Source organism: Periophthalmus magnuspinnatus, chromosome 15 (genome assembly GCF_009829125.3).
Source record: "Periophthalmus magnuspinnatus isolate fPerMag1 chromosome 15, fPerMag1.2.pri, whole genome shotgun sequence".
NCBI classification, from domain to species: Eukaryota; Metazoa; Chordata; class Actinopteri; order Gobiiformes; family Gobiidae; genus Periophthalmus; species Periophthalmus magnuspinnatus.
In genome coordinates this window covers 30,352,287-30,366,498 of record NC_047140.1, presented here as the reverse complement: position 1 = coordinate 30,366,498, position 14,212 = coordinate 30,352,287, and positions in this window count along the sequence as shown.

The window sequence follows — 14,212 nt, the reverse complement described above, 5'->3', positions numbered from 1 at the left end:
CAAAGTAAAAACTGGCTAATTTGCGGATTTGAATGTAAGATACAGTCGTCCCTCGGTTTATTGCGGTCCACCTTTCGCGGTCTCGCAGTTTTTTGGTGCAATTTTGAACGTGCGTCGTCCAAATTTACATAAACGTTGGATCTCAGTGTGACTCTGAAGTGCTGTACGTGTGCGATTTGTTTTCTCCCCGACAAAACCCACAACGTCGATGAAACGTTCTGCAGCGACAAAGACGCCTACGAAGGTTTGAATTTTGAGTTTAAACGAGAGAGAAATGTCCTTTCCTGTTCTTTCCTTTCCACATCTCTTTTTTCATAATTCTTTCCTTCATCCTACCATTCCAGTTTTATTCATTCCTTTCTTTCTTTATCCACTAGTCTTTTTCTTCTTTCTGTCTTTCATCCCCTGCTTTTCTCTTTGTTTGTTTATCTTCTTTTCTTCCTAGCTCCCTCCTTTTCTAGTGCTTTCCTTCATCCTACCATTTCAGTTTCTTTTTCTTTTTTCTTTCCTTCCTTCCTTCTCCTCAATTCTCTTCTTTCTTTTTTCCTTTCTTCTCCTCAATTCTCTTCTTTCTTTCTTTCCTTCTCCTCAATTATCTTCTTTCTTTCCTTCTCCTCAATTCTCTTCTTTCCTTCTTTCCTTCCTTCTCCTCAAGTCTCTTCTTTCCTTCCTTCCTTCCTTCTCCTCCATTCTCTTCTCTGTTTGCAATTTGTTTTCTCCCCGACAAAACCCACAACATCGATGAAACGTTCTGCACCGACAAAGACGCCTACGAAGGTTTGAACTTTGAGAGAGTTTAAACGAGAGAGAAATGTGAGAAAATGTTAACGCCTGTGTGAGAAAAGTGTATAAAGTGTGTGGTGAGGGGTTTTACAGACAAAAACAGAGAGAATAATGTAAAAAATAAAGCTGATACTTCGCGGGTTATGCCAAAAAGAGTCGAGACAAGCGTTAGACTTTTCCTGCTCTGATTGGACGGGAGCGTTTCCTTCTCCGACTTCCGACTACATTTCTTTAACACACGACACTTATTTAAACACATTATTATGACACATGACTTAACTCAGCATTTGAAATAACAGCAACTAGAAGTAACTCTGTATCTTTCCACACAAACATTTCCTGTTTTCCATTTCAGTTACACAGGGTTTTTTTGTTTTCGTTGCTCCGTGTTGGTTTTGTACACAAAATATAAGCATCATTTTATTCACAAAATGTCCTCTGGTCATCTCAAACTATATGAACCTGGTGATTTCCATTTTTCGGGGTCTGACGTCAGGGGGGAGACACCGCCGGACCCATTTTTTGCAAGTAATAAACTCTAATACCTGCACTTTACAACACCGGTCACTTTAATAAGCCGCGTTTTCACTGTTGTTCTGATGCTGCTGTTGTGTTAGTATTTTATTTTATTTTTAAGCACATCTTTTTTAACTTTTGTGCATGCCCTTATTTGTATTTATTCAGTGTTTTTATGTTGCACGGGCCTTTGTCTCTTTTAAAATCACCTTGTTAATCGAATCATCAAATACACTTGTCCGTTTAACCCTCTGATGCATCAATTATGAAAAGCCTTGGTCAAGATTTTTTTCTGAAGTTTTGTTTTTCTTCTTCTCAGGACGTGAAACAACATTGTAAACTGCCTGTAAAAATGAATTAACTTGTGTTTTATTGTAAATATACGGACATATGTTTCTTTTTATGCTTTGAAAAACATTTTAACAATTTTTGGGAAATTTCAACACTGTATAGGTGCAATGTTTAGGCCTGAATAAGAAAAACAACCAGAGGAAATTTACTTGCAGTTACACCGACTGACCACTGAATTGACCTCAATGGAGTGTGGCAGCAGAGAGCACTCTAGAATCTGATGTGTAGTTAATTCAGTTTAAAACATTCATCCACTCACCTGAATCTCCACATGGTCCAGACACAGAGGGGGCGTGGTCTATGTCGGCCATGTTTAAAGCCTTGGCTGTGGTCTTGGGCCGGACCATGTGGAGGGAAGAACTGTTTTTGTTTTGTTTTTTGTTTCTTTTGTGTCAATATCTTACGTATTTTTGTTTTCGTTTTCAATGTTTTTATCAGTGGGAATACGTGTTTTTTCTCCTCAGTTCCTTAATTCCTGTTGCGTTGTTGAGTTGAGCGCAGTTATTTTTTGTTTCCCCACGCACTTTATCACTTTATCACTTTACCGCCGAAGAAAGTCCCGAGTTTGTGCGTTGCGTTCACTGACGACGGAAATAAAAGTCTGATTCTGATTCCGATTCTTTGCTTCAACGTTCAAAAAAAGGAGTTTTATTCTCTTTAAAAATACGGTCCAGGACTTACTAGGTACTCACGGTGGTACTTAGTAGATACTTGACTAGTGGTAGTAGTTACAGTGGTAGTTACTGCAGTACTTGCGTTAATACTTTGGCTGGTACTTACACTGATACTTACCAGTACTTCATATGACTAATGATAACATATTCTTTAAAATGAAATAACGCCACAATTAAACCGCATCTGAATAAATACCACTGTAATTAAGCAAAATACCACATATTACTATAAGTACCAGTACTACTACCAATAACTTTTAGTGTAAGTACCATGTTTTGTACCACTATAAGTACCACTATTAGCTGTACTGTACAAGTCTCAGCCAAAGTACGAATGTAATTACCAGAAAAAGTACCACCACAAGAAACTACCACAAAAAGTACCACTGTAATCTGTTAACTGTAGTAGTACTTATTTTAAAGTACGACTGATATGTGTGTATATATATTTATTTTATTGTAATCCGCAGTTTTGCATAATTAAAACGAACGCTTAAAAAAACTCCCCTTTGTCTCATTCTACGCAATTAACTAAAAATATTCACTGGAGTATACTTAAAAGTACACGAGCGATTCTTTCATTGTCCGTCGACCGTGACTCAGTCGTACTTAAGCCGTACTTCGTCAAAAATAAACATGTTTTTCTGACGTACTCGACCAAACTTTTTGGGAGAAAATGTTCCCTAAAGTTTACGTAAAAGCAGGAAACAATCGAGTTCCTTTCCACGTCTGTAAATAATGAGTCATTTCGCCAAAAAAACCCCAAAAAAACAGCGGAGTTGTGTAATACGAGATAGAAAGGTTTATAAGTGGTCTAATGCGGTGATCAACAACAAGAAGAACACACATCTAATGGCTCCGGTCAGAGTGAGACGGCGGCGTTCCGGAGGGTGGACTCGGATGAACAAAGGAACAGCGGCGGTGGAAAGAAAGACACGACGATGGAGGGTCTGCAGATTGACTGGCCTGAGTGAGTGATCGAACAGAGAGAGAGAGACAGAGTGCTCCCGGCTCCACACAAGGGCCCCATTAACTTGACCACTTGCCCTTTGCACACAAAAGCAGGGCCGGCCCACTGCCCCTCCCATCCAATTATCCGCGATTAGGCTCAGTGCAGTGTGTCAAGATGCAGAGACAAGGAACGGGAACGCAGGGGGAGAGCGGCGGCCGCGGCTAAACCCACGTTTTGTGCCGCTCACCTGTGCGCGGCGCCAACTTTTAGTGCGTTGGTGATGTTTGCTATTACGCCGCATAAATAAACTGTTTTAAATAATTAATAAAAAATGATAAATGAACATTGCGTGTGCGTTCTACAGCGGAAAAAATCCCAAAAAATGCAGCATTATTATTATTATTTTTGTTTTTTTATTTTGGGTCATGTGCTTATGTGCTGCTGCTCTACCAGTGAGTCACCGCACCACACGGCTAATGCGTTAAACCAGCCGTTTTGTGCTTGTGTGACATTTTAAATCACAATATTCATCTAAAACGACGTAATAAATGAAACAAATATCCACCGACGTCGCCGTAAACGTCATGACAACTAAGCGTCGCATGCTGTCGGCGCCCCCTATGGACAGATGCACGTCACACTAGCGAACGGCACATTGGGTTTTTTTTGTAAATTAGCGCCAAAATGACGACGATGCGACGCTTCCGAATCCTACGAGTATCACCGATTAAGAAAATAAAACTGGAGAAGGAAGTGCGGACGTCACAGTGGGCGTGTCACAGGTGGAGGTGAAAACGGAGGTAAATTGACAAAATGGCGGCTTGAAAATAAGCGATTAAAGATTGTTTAAATACAACTTCAGACGCTCAATGAGAAAAAAACTATTAAAACATGGGGAAAAAGCTCTGAAAAGTCAATTTTTTGGTCTGATTTTATGTTATTTTAAGGATGTTGGCTAAAATATTACCAGAAAACTGACAAAAACACAGACCAAACGATCAGATTTATTAAATTTTATTATACTTAAAACTTTACATTACCATCCAAATGTGAAAAACACTCAAAAAGACACACGTATAAGAAAAAGTACACACAAAAAACACGTAACGACCCCATAAACTGCTGGAGTACTGCTAGTAAACACATGTATCACTCTACAGTATCACCAAGTTTAGCAATTAGCATTTTAACACCGCCATTGGTTTAACATTAGCGTAAATGAGGATTTTACAACTGACGACACAATCCTGACCGTTTTCATTTCATTTATTTATTCATTTATTCATTTATTTATTGCAAGCAGATTAAAAACAGCTCTATACCGTCCTCGAAAATCATCTTCGCGTCGTAAGCTAGCAGATCGCGGTTAGCATTTAGCACAAGTTTAGGAAGAAACGGCGTATAAAGCGACGAGATTAGCGCTCGTGATCTAGATTTAAACCTGTTATTTTCGCCTCGTATCGTGATGTTTCTCCGCTCAGATGCTCCGTGTTGTTCACCTGACGGGTCTCGGCAGGTTGTTTGCGCCCCCTCCTCCTCCTCCCCTGTCCTCCTCCTCCTCCTCTTCCCTCCTCCGCCTCCCTCGCTCCATCCATCTACTACCGAACTCACTCAAAACCTTTCAAGCCTTTTCCCTCTCTCCTCGTCTCCTTAAGGCAATTTGAGGAGGCTTTTTAAATGATCCCCTCATTATCGGTAGTGGAGTCACTCTTTCGGCTTCCTGGCCCGCTCCCGCTTTATTTTTTCTCCGGTATTAAAGGGGAGGGGGGCCGGGCGGCGGGCGGTGGCGGCGGCGGGGGGCGGGGGGGGGGCTTTGGAATGGCTTTTTGCACCGGTTTGTTTGTGCTCATGAAGTGGAATGCTGCAAAGTCCCTGAGAGCACTTTTTTAATTTAGAAATCCATCAAATATGAGTTGACATGGTAAAGTCGGAGCTGTGGCGGCGCACATAAACAACAAGCCGCGGCGAAGGGAACCGGCGGACGCGCGCAGCTCCGCCTGGCCTTGGTCACAATGAGCTTTTCCATTATACGCCGAGGGGCCGGGAAGCAAACAGACACGGAATTCCACACAATTAATTTAGCGACGTACAGGAGAAAGAGATACGGCTTTTATGCAGTTACAATGTGAGGCCCACGCCGCTCTGACTCGGCGGCGGCGGCGGCGAACTGTTACAAAACGACAGATTCGACGACATCGGGTTGGAAATTTTCTGTTTTTGAGGCGACGGTGGCTCAGTTGGTAGAGCGTTCGTTTCCACCGATTCGAAGTTTAGTGGTTTGAATCCAGTTTTTTGACATAAACGTCGTTGGTTGAGCGGTCGGATCCACAGGTCGGCGGCGCGATTCCAGCTCCCACAGATGAATGCTACCGTCGTGTCCTTGGGCAAGACACTTAACCCCCCCCTCGCCCCCAGTGTCTGTGTGCACTGGTGTGTGTGTGTGAATGTGTGTGTGATTCCTTGATGTAAAGCGTTTTGAGTGACTTGAAAATGGAAAAAAACGCTATAAAATTGGCCATTTACATCAAATTTTAATACGATTTATAACTATTTTAGCAGCAAATATTCTGAAACGACACAAATGTTTTTACGAGCAGAAATCCAGCAGCTTCTCAGGTTGTTCCGTGACGTATTTGTTTACGTTTATTTGTTTGTTTAGGCCTTTTTTGACATTCAGTCTGAAATGTTCTCACTTTAAAAGAAAATGTGCTTCTGGATTCATTTTTTCCCAAACACCTTTTGAAAAATTCCAATATTAAGAGTTCAAAAGCATCGCAGAGGCTAACCAGCTACGTGCTAACCAGCTAGTGCTAACCAACTGTGTGCTAACCAGCTGTGTGCTAACCAGCTACGTGCTAACCAGCTACGTGCTAACCAGCTACGTGCTAACCAACTATGTGCTAACCAGCTACGTGCTAACCATCTACGTGCTAACCAGCTACGTGCTAACCAGCTACGTGCTAACCATCTACGTGCTAACCAACTATGTGCTAACCAGCTGCGTGCTAACCATCAGTGTGCTAACCATCTACGTGCTAACCATCTACATGCTAACCAACTATGTGCTAAGCAGCTGTGTGCTAACCAGATGTGTGCTAACCAACTATGTGCTAACCAGATGTGTGCTAACCAGCTGTGTGCTAACCATCTATGTGCTAACCAGCTGTGTGCTAACCAACTATGTGCTAACCATCTATGTGCTAACCAGCTGTGTGCTAACCAGCTGCGTGCTAACCATCAGTGTGCTAACCATCTACGTGCTAACCATCTACATGCTAACCAACTATGTGCTAAGCAGCTGTGTGCTAACCGGATGTGTGCTAACCAACTATGTGCTAACCAGATGTGTGCTAACCAGCTGTGTGCTAACCATCTATGTGCTAACCAGCTGTGTGCTAACCAACTATGTGCTAACCATCTATGTGCTAACCAGCTGTGTGCTAACCATCAGTGTGCTAACCATTAGTGTGCTAACCATCTACGTCCTAACCAGCTACGTGCTAACCAACTATGTGCTAACCATCTATGTGCTAACCAGCTACGTGCTAACCATCAGTGTGCTAACTATCTACGTGCTAACCAGCTATGTGCTAACCATCAGTGTCCTAACCATCTATGTGCTAACCAACTATGTGCTAACCAACTATGTGCTAACATCTATGTGCTAACCAACTACGTGCTAACCAACTATGTGCTAACCAACTATGTGCTAACCAACTATGTGCTAACATCTATGTGCTAACCAACTACGTGCTAACCAACTACGTGCTAACCAACTACGTGCTAACCAACTATGTGCTAACCAACTATGTGCTAACCAACTACGTGCTAACCAACTACGTGCTAACCAACTATGTGCTAACCAACTATGTGCTAACCAACTATGTGCTAACCAACTACGTGCTAACCAACTATGTGCTAACCAGCTACGTGCTAACCATCTACGTGCTAACCAACTATGTGCTAACCAACTACGTGCTAACCAACTACGTGCTAACCAACTATGTGCTAACCATCTACGTGCTAACCATCTATGTGCTAACATCTATGTGCTAACCAACTACGTGCTAACCAACTACGTGCTAACCAACTATGTGCTAACCAGCTACGTGCTAACTAATATCCATAATGCCGTTGCTTTAAGTCCAAAAAGCTCCACTAAAACTCCAGATTTGTTGAAACATTTTTTAAAAAGAGTTTATGAAGCTTCAGAAACACATTTTTTCTTCATTAGTTCCTCGTGTCTGATTATCCACGACCTTTCGAACTTTTAATACGATTGTTTTTTTCCTGGAAAGTCTATGTGAAAAATGAATACAACGTTTACTTCCAGAACCAGGAGGAGGCGCTGTCGAGTCCATTGTTTGATTAATAGAGAAACAGATGAACCTTTACCAAGATATTCAACATAATTTTGTTGTTTTTTTTCTTTTTTGTGTGTGGAAAACTACATTTATGGCATTTCAAAACAACTAATAAAAAACACGGTAACTAAGAAGACGCACGTAAATCCAAAAAACCTGCAGATATCCCAACGTCTCGGACCAATACGCCGTCGAAATCTCGTTCTGTGTCCGTCAGATTCCGTTTGTTTTTCCATTCGTTGAAGCAGAGTTGGTCTTTTTTACCTGAACCGTGCGGATCAGTGTTGGACTCATTAGGACATGATTCACTCCGACGCCATAATATCCCACGTCCCGGTTGTTTTTCAGCCTCGTCCGTCGTCTGGGCGTCGCCGGCTCTGGTCTGATTAGATTAGTGACTGTGGAGAGCCGGGGTCAGTGTGAATGTATAAAAAGTACGTCGCTACATGCACATTAGCCGCCGCCATTATACTTACATGTGGTTTATAGCACTGCTTGGTTAATTAAGGGGCTGTGCTGATGGAAGCACTCAGCGGCTGATTAAGTCTGGTGGGCGGATGAGACAGACGGCAGCAGAAGAAGAAGAAGAAGAAGAAAAAGAAGAAAAAGAGACGTTTAGAAGAGGCTGGACTTTAACAGATCAATCAACAACATCTGCAGGTTTTTATCATCTAAAAACATCTAAAAAATCAAAGGTAAACTGTCAAAACCAGAAGTAAAGAGACTTATCCTGCGTTTGTCTCCAGTAGAACCAGGAAGTACTTCACACATGTGTCCTGTGCTCAGGTCTAGAACCAGGAAGTACTTCACACATGTGTCCTGTGGCTCACGTCTCTGGCTCCTGTGGCTCAGAGACTTTAAAGCAGCTCAGTGTGAACAAGTCTCTCCATGAACCAGAACCAAAGAACATCTCCCACATGAGCCACAAGAACCATCTCACATGAGGAGGACTAAACCAGGACTGAACCAGGACTGAACCAGGACTAAACCAGGACTAAACCAGGACTAAACCAGGACTAAACCAGGACTAAACCAGGACTGAACTAAGACTGAACCAGGACTAAACCAGGACTGAACCAGGACTAAACCAGGACTAAACCAGGACTAAACCAGGACTAAACCAGGACTGAACCAGGACCAAACCAGGACTAAACCGGGACTAAACCAGGACTGAACCAGGACCAAACCGGGACTAAACCGGGACTAAACCGGGACTAAACCAGGACTAAACCAGGACTGAACCAGGACTGAACCAGGACTGAACCAGGACTGGACCAGGACTGAACCAGGACTAAACTAGGACTAAACCAGGACTGGACCAGGGCTAAACTAGGACTGAACCAGAACTGAACCGGGATTGAACCGGGACTGAACCAGGACTAAAACAGGACTGAACCAGGACTAAACCAGGACTAAACCAGGACTAAACCAGGGCTAAACCAGGACTAAACTAAGACTAAACTAAGACTAAACCAGGACTAAAGCAGGACTAAACCAGGACTAAATCAGGACTGAACCAGGACTAAACCAGGACTGAACCAGGACTAAACCAGGACTGAACCAGGACTAAACCAGGACTAAACAAGAACTGAACCAAGACTAAACCGGGACTAAACCTGGACTGAACCAGGACTAAACCAGGACTAAACCAGGACTGAACCAGGACTAAACCAGGACTGAACTAGGACTAAACCAGGACTAAACAAGAACTGAACCAAGACTAAACCGGGACTAAACCTGGACTGAACCAGGACTAAACCAGGACTAAACCAGGACTGAACCAGGACTAAACCAGGACTGAACCAGGACTAAACCAGGACTAAACAAGAACTGAACCAAGACTAAACCAGGACTAAACCAGGACTGAACCAGGACTAAACCAGGACTAAACCAGGACTAAACCAGGATTAAACCAGGACTGAACCAGGACTAAACCAGGACTGAACCAGGATGAAACAGGCCTCGACTTTGACATGTTTAAATCCAGACTCAGTTCTGTTTAGCTGCTGTGACTGAAAGGGGTTTATTCTGCACTTTTCTCCTTTACTGTCCATTTTATGATGATTATTTATGTTTTGATTTGTTATATTGTGACTTTAACGTCTTTATTATTCTTTAAAGCTGTTACAAACCACACCAGACGCTCCTTCCTTCCTTTCGTTGCTTTTCGCTCCGTTTTCTGGACGACTCTTCATCTGACGCTCACAGGGCCGTGCCGTGTTTACCCTGATTTAAATGGCGGAGGGTTAGTGCTGAATTAACACCTGCCTCTTGCCTCAACGAGACTCTTCCTGTTCTCCTTTGTTCCGCGGCGACTTGTTCTTTGAGCGGATCACAAGGTCAGAGCGAACGGCCAATCAGAAAACACAGATTTAATGAAGTAACAATTACACAACCTGTATCTGTGCGTTTCCAAAGAGTCAGGAGCGAATGCGGACGTCCCGAGAGGCGGCGAAGAAACCCACGCCGTCAGAACATTAAAAAAAAACACTTTAAACCACGAGGAGCGTCTTGTTTTTTATGTACATTTTGGATATTTTGAATGAACTTAATTAATCCGCCTTTTTTCTGTTTTTTTTGTTATAAAATGGGTTTATTCGTCAAAAATATTACACCATAATAAACTGTAGTAAAGTGCTGTACTTAAGTAGTATTTTTTAGGTATCTGCACGTTATTTAAGTACATTTTACAGTGGGTACTTTTACTTTTACTTCAGTACATTTAAGAGCAGTATCTGTACTTTCTACTGCGCCACATTTTTGAACAGGACCGAAAATTAAAAGTACTTTTCTTATGATTTTTAGGGGTTATTTGTACTATGTTCCTGGAAAAATCCTGACTAAAGTTTTAGAGTTCGAGTTTTGGCTTTGAGCAAAAACACAAATAAATCCACGAAATTCAAAAGAAAAATGAAGGAACTGATTTGTTTTGTTACTGTTTGAAAAAAATATGTGTCATTTTGAATCAGTATCACTACATTTAACCCTGAAATACTTTTACTTTTTACTCTTAAAGTACATTTTTAAACAGGTACTTTAATACATTTGCTTAAGTAGATTTTTTCATGTGATACTTTTACTTTTACTTGAGTAACTTTACTTCTGTATCTGTACTTTTACATGTGTACCTGTACTTTTACTTTTTACTTCTGTATCTTTATTTTCACATCTGTATTTGTAATAACTTTTTACCTCTGTATCTGTACTTTTACTTGAGTAACTTTTTACCTCTGTATCTGTACTTTTACTTGAGTAACTTTTTACCTCTGTATCTGTACTTTTACTTGAGTAACTTTTTACCTCTGTATCTGTACTTTTACTTGAGTAACTTTTTACCTTTGTATCTATACTTTTACTTCTGTATCTGTACTTTTACTTCTGTATGTGTACTTTTACTTGAGTAACTTTTTACCTCTGTATCTGTACGTGTACTTTTGTATGTGTACTTGTACTTCTGTATGTGTACTTTTACCTCTGTATCTGTACTTGTACTTCTGTATGTGTACTTGTACTTCTGTATGTGTACTTGTACTTCTGTATGTGTAGTTTTACCTCTGTATCTGTACTTTTACTTCTGTATCTGTACTTTTACTTCTGTATGTGTACTTTTTGTGTACTTTTACTTCTGTATGTGTACTTGTACTTCTGTATGTGTACTTGTACTTCTGTATGTGTACTTTTACTTGAGTAACTTTTTACCTCTGTATCTGTACGTGTACTTCTGTATGTGTACTTTTACTTCTGTATCTGTACTTTTACTTCTGTATGTGTACTTTTTGTGTACTTTTACTTCTGTATGTGTACTTGTACTTCTGTATGTGTACTTGTACTTCTGTATGTGTACTTTTACTTGAGTAACTTTTTACCTCTGTATCTGTACGTGTACTTCTGTATGTGTACTTTTACTTCTGTATGTGTACTTGTACTTCTGTATGTGTACTTTTACCTCTGTATCTGTACTTTTACCTCTGTATGTGTACTTTTTTTGTACTTTTACTTCCCCCTCTGTCTTTTACTTTAAACTCATTCATGAGCTTCTGTCGTTTTGAAAGTGAAGAAAATGAGTGATTCCAAAAAAGCATCGGAAACAAGTACTTTTTTTTTTTTGTTTGTTTTTTTTTTTAGAACATTTTAATTTTAATTGTATTTATATGATATTTATTTATTCACTCAACGTCTGTTCTAATGTTGTTTCCTCGTCACACACAAACCTGGAGTTGTGTTTGTTGTTGTTTCATTCACATGTTTAACACAAACCTGCAGATTTAAACTGAAAACGCTCCGTTCCACCTTGTGATGTCATCGTGTGGTGATACAGGAAGTGCTCTTCTGTGTTTTTAAACTCCACACACCTTCATTTATAGAATCATTTGGATCATTTCAGCTTCTGGAATTGTCAATTTCTACTGAACAAAAGGTAAAACGAAACTTGAAAACTACCACTTCATGACATCACAAGGTGGAACGGAGCATTTTGAGGTTTGGAGATGCAGGTTTTTGACGCGTTAACAGCATCATAACACGACTTAACGCTCACACGGGTCCATTTTGTGTAATATCTGACGTTTAAACACGTAATTACTATAACGACCAGGACATAATTCACAAAACTCGACCCGATTATACAATTTTCCATGTATTTTCCAAAGTTTTTTTTAAAAATATGAATAATTAGACCAGCAAATGAAACATTAACGGGTCTAAAAGCTTCGTTCTCGTACGTTTCCGAGCCTTAAGTCCTTTTGTTCGCTTCCTCGTTCACATTTTCTCTTTCGCTTTCGGGTCGGCCCGTATGTGTCTGCGGTCGCCGGGGCAACAGTCCCAGCCTGGAGACCCCTGTTCCCGAGGCCAGGGCGCCATTAGAGCCCAGTCAACGAGACCCTCTTCCTGCCACAAGTGCCGCCGCTGTCGGGATGAAGGGCTCTTCGTCTGTGGCTCTGAAGGTCAACGAGGCTCACCACTCTGCCGCCGACTCCCCCCCCCCGCCGCCGCCGCTGACCACCAACCGGCCTCGTTCAGACGCGGCGAGAGGTTATTATTGTAACTTATGTGAGTGGACGAATCGCAGAGGCACTTTTGGCCCGTTCAGACGAGCCGGACGTTTGTCAAACTATCGGATAAATGTTTTCAAAGAGGTCGTGTTTCCGATCGCTCTCCCGCCCGAATCCTTCTCACCGATATTTTAAAATACACCTGTGGAGCGAGGAGCGGCGACCAGCGACCAAACGCACGCACACACACACACACACCCCTACACACACACACACACACAGGCTACGGAAATAAGTGTATCGTTCACTTTTACCATAGACTTTCTAAAAATAAATAAATTAATTAATACATGAATAAATAAATAAAATAATAAAAATATAAATAAATACATAAAATAATAAAAAATATAAATAAATACATAAAATAATGAAATAAAATTAATAAATACATGAAATAATAAATTGATGAATAAATAAATAAGTGCAAAATATATAAATAAATAAAATAATAAATAAATAAAATAATAAAAATATAAATAAATACATAAAATAACAAAAATATAAATAAATACATATATAAAATAATGAAATAAAATTAATAAATACAAAATATATAAATAAATAAAATAATAAATAAATACAAAATATATAAATAAATAAAATAATAAATAAATACAAAATATATAAATAAATAAAATAATAAATAAATACAAAATATATAAATAAATAAAATAATAAATAAAATAATAATAATGAGGATAAATAAAATTAAAAAAACCTTTGCAAACTTTCTCCATGGGCTAATCTGCTCCGTGGTATCTAATAATCGCAAGACGTAAACTTTTATTTAAAATCTGTTTCTGAAACTTTTTAATCCATTAAATTGTTGAAGTATTTTGCAGAATCTTGAGTTTTAAATGTGCTTTTTAGAGTTAAAACAACTGTTTTATGGATATTAGTTAGCACGTAGCTGGTTAGCATGTAGCTGGTTAGCATGTAGCTGGTTAGCATGTAGCTGGTTAGCATGTAGCTGGTTAGCATGTAGCTGGTTAGCCTCTGCGATGTTTTTAAACTCTTAATATGTGAATTTTTTGAAAGGTCTACAGGAAAAATGATATAAAAATGTGGTTACTTTCCCTCTGCTCTGTTCTGTTAGTGCTACAACTGCAATCTACATCATTAATCTATATAACAATAACTTTTATTTTAAAAAAAAAAGTGTATGTTTTTGACAATGATGAACTTTACCACAGTTTAAGACTCAACTGAAAACCCGCCTCTTCTCCCTGGCATTTAAACAGCCCATTTTACACATGTTTAACACACAAACCCTGCAGATTTAGGCTGATTCTTCACTCAAACTGAAAACACTCTGTTCCACCTTGTGATGTCATCAAGTGGTGATACAGGAAAGTCTGTTTTTGAGGAGAAAACAACATTATAACATGATTTAAACCTCACGAGAGTCAGTTTTGCGCAATACAGAACATTTAACACGAGCTAACACAGGACATCTTGGTGTTTTAATGCTCTTTTCCTGTGTATCGTCTGATCTGTTTATTTGTTTTTTGATGACTGAAG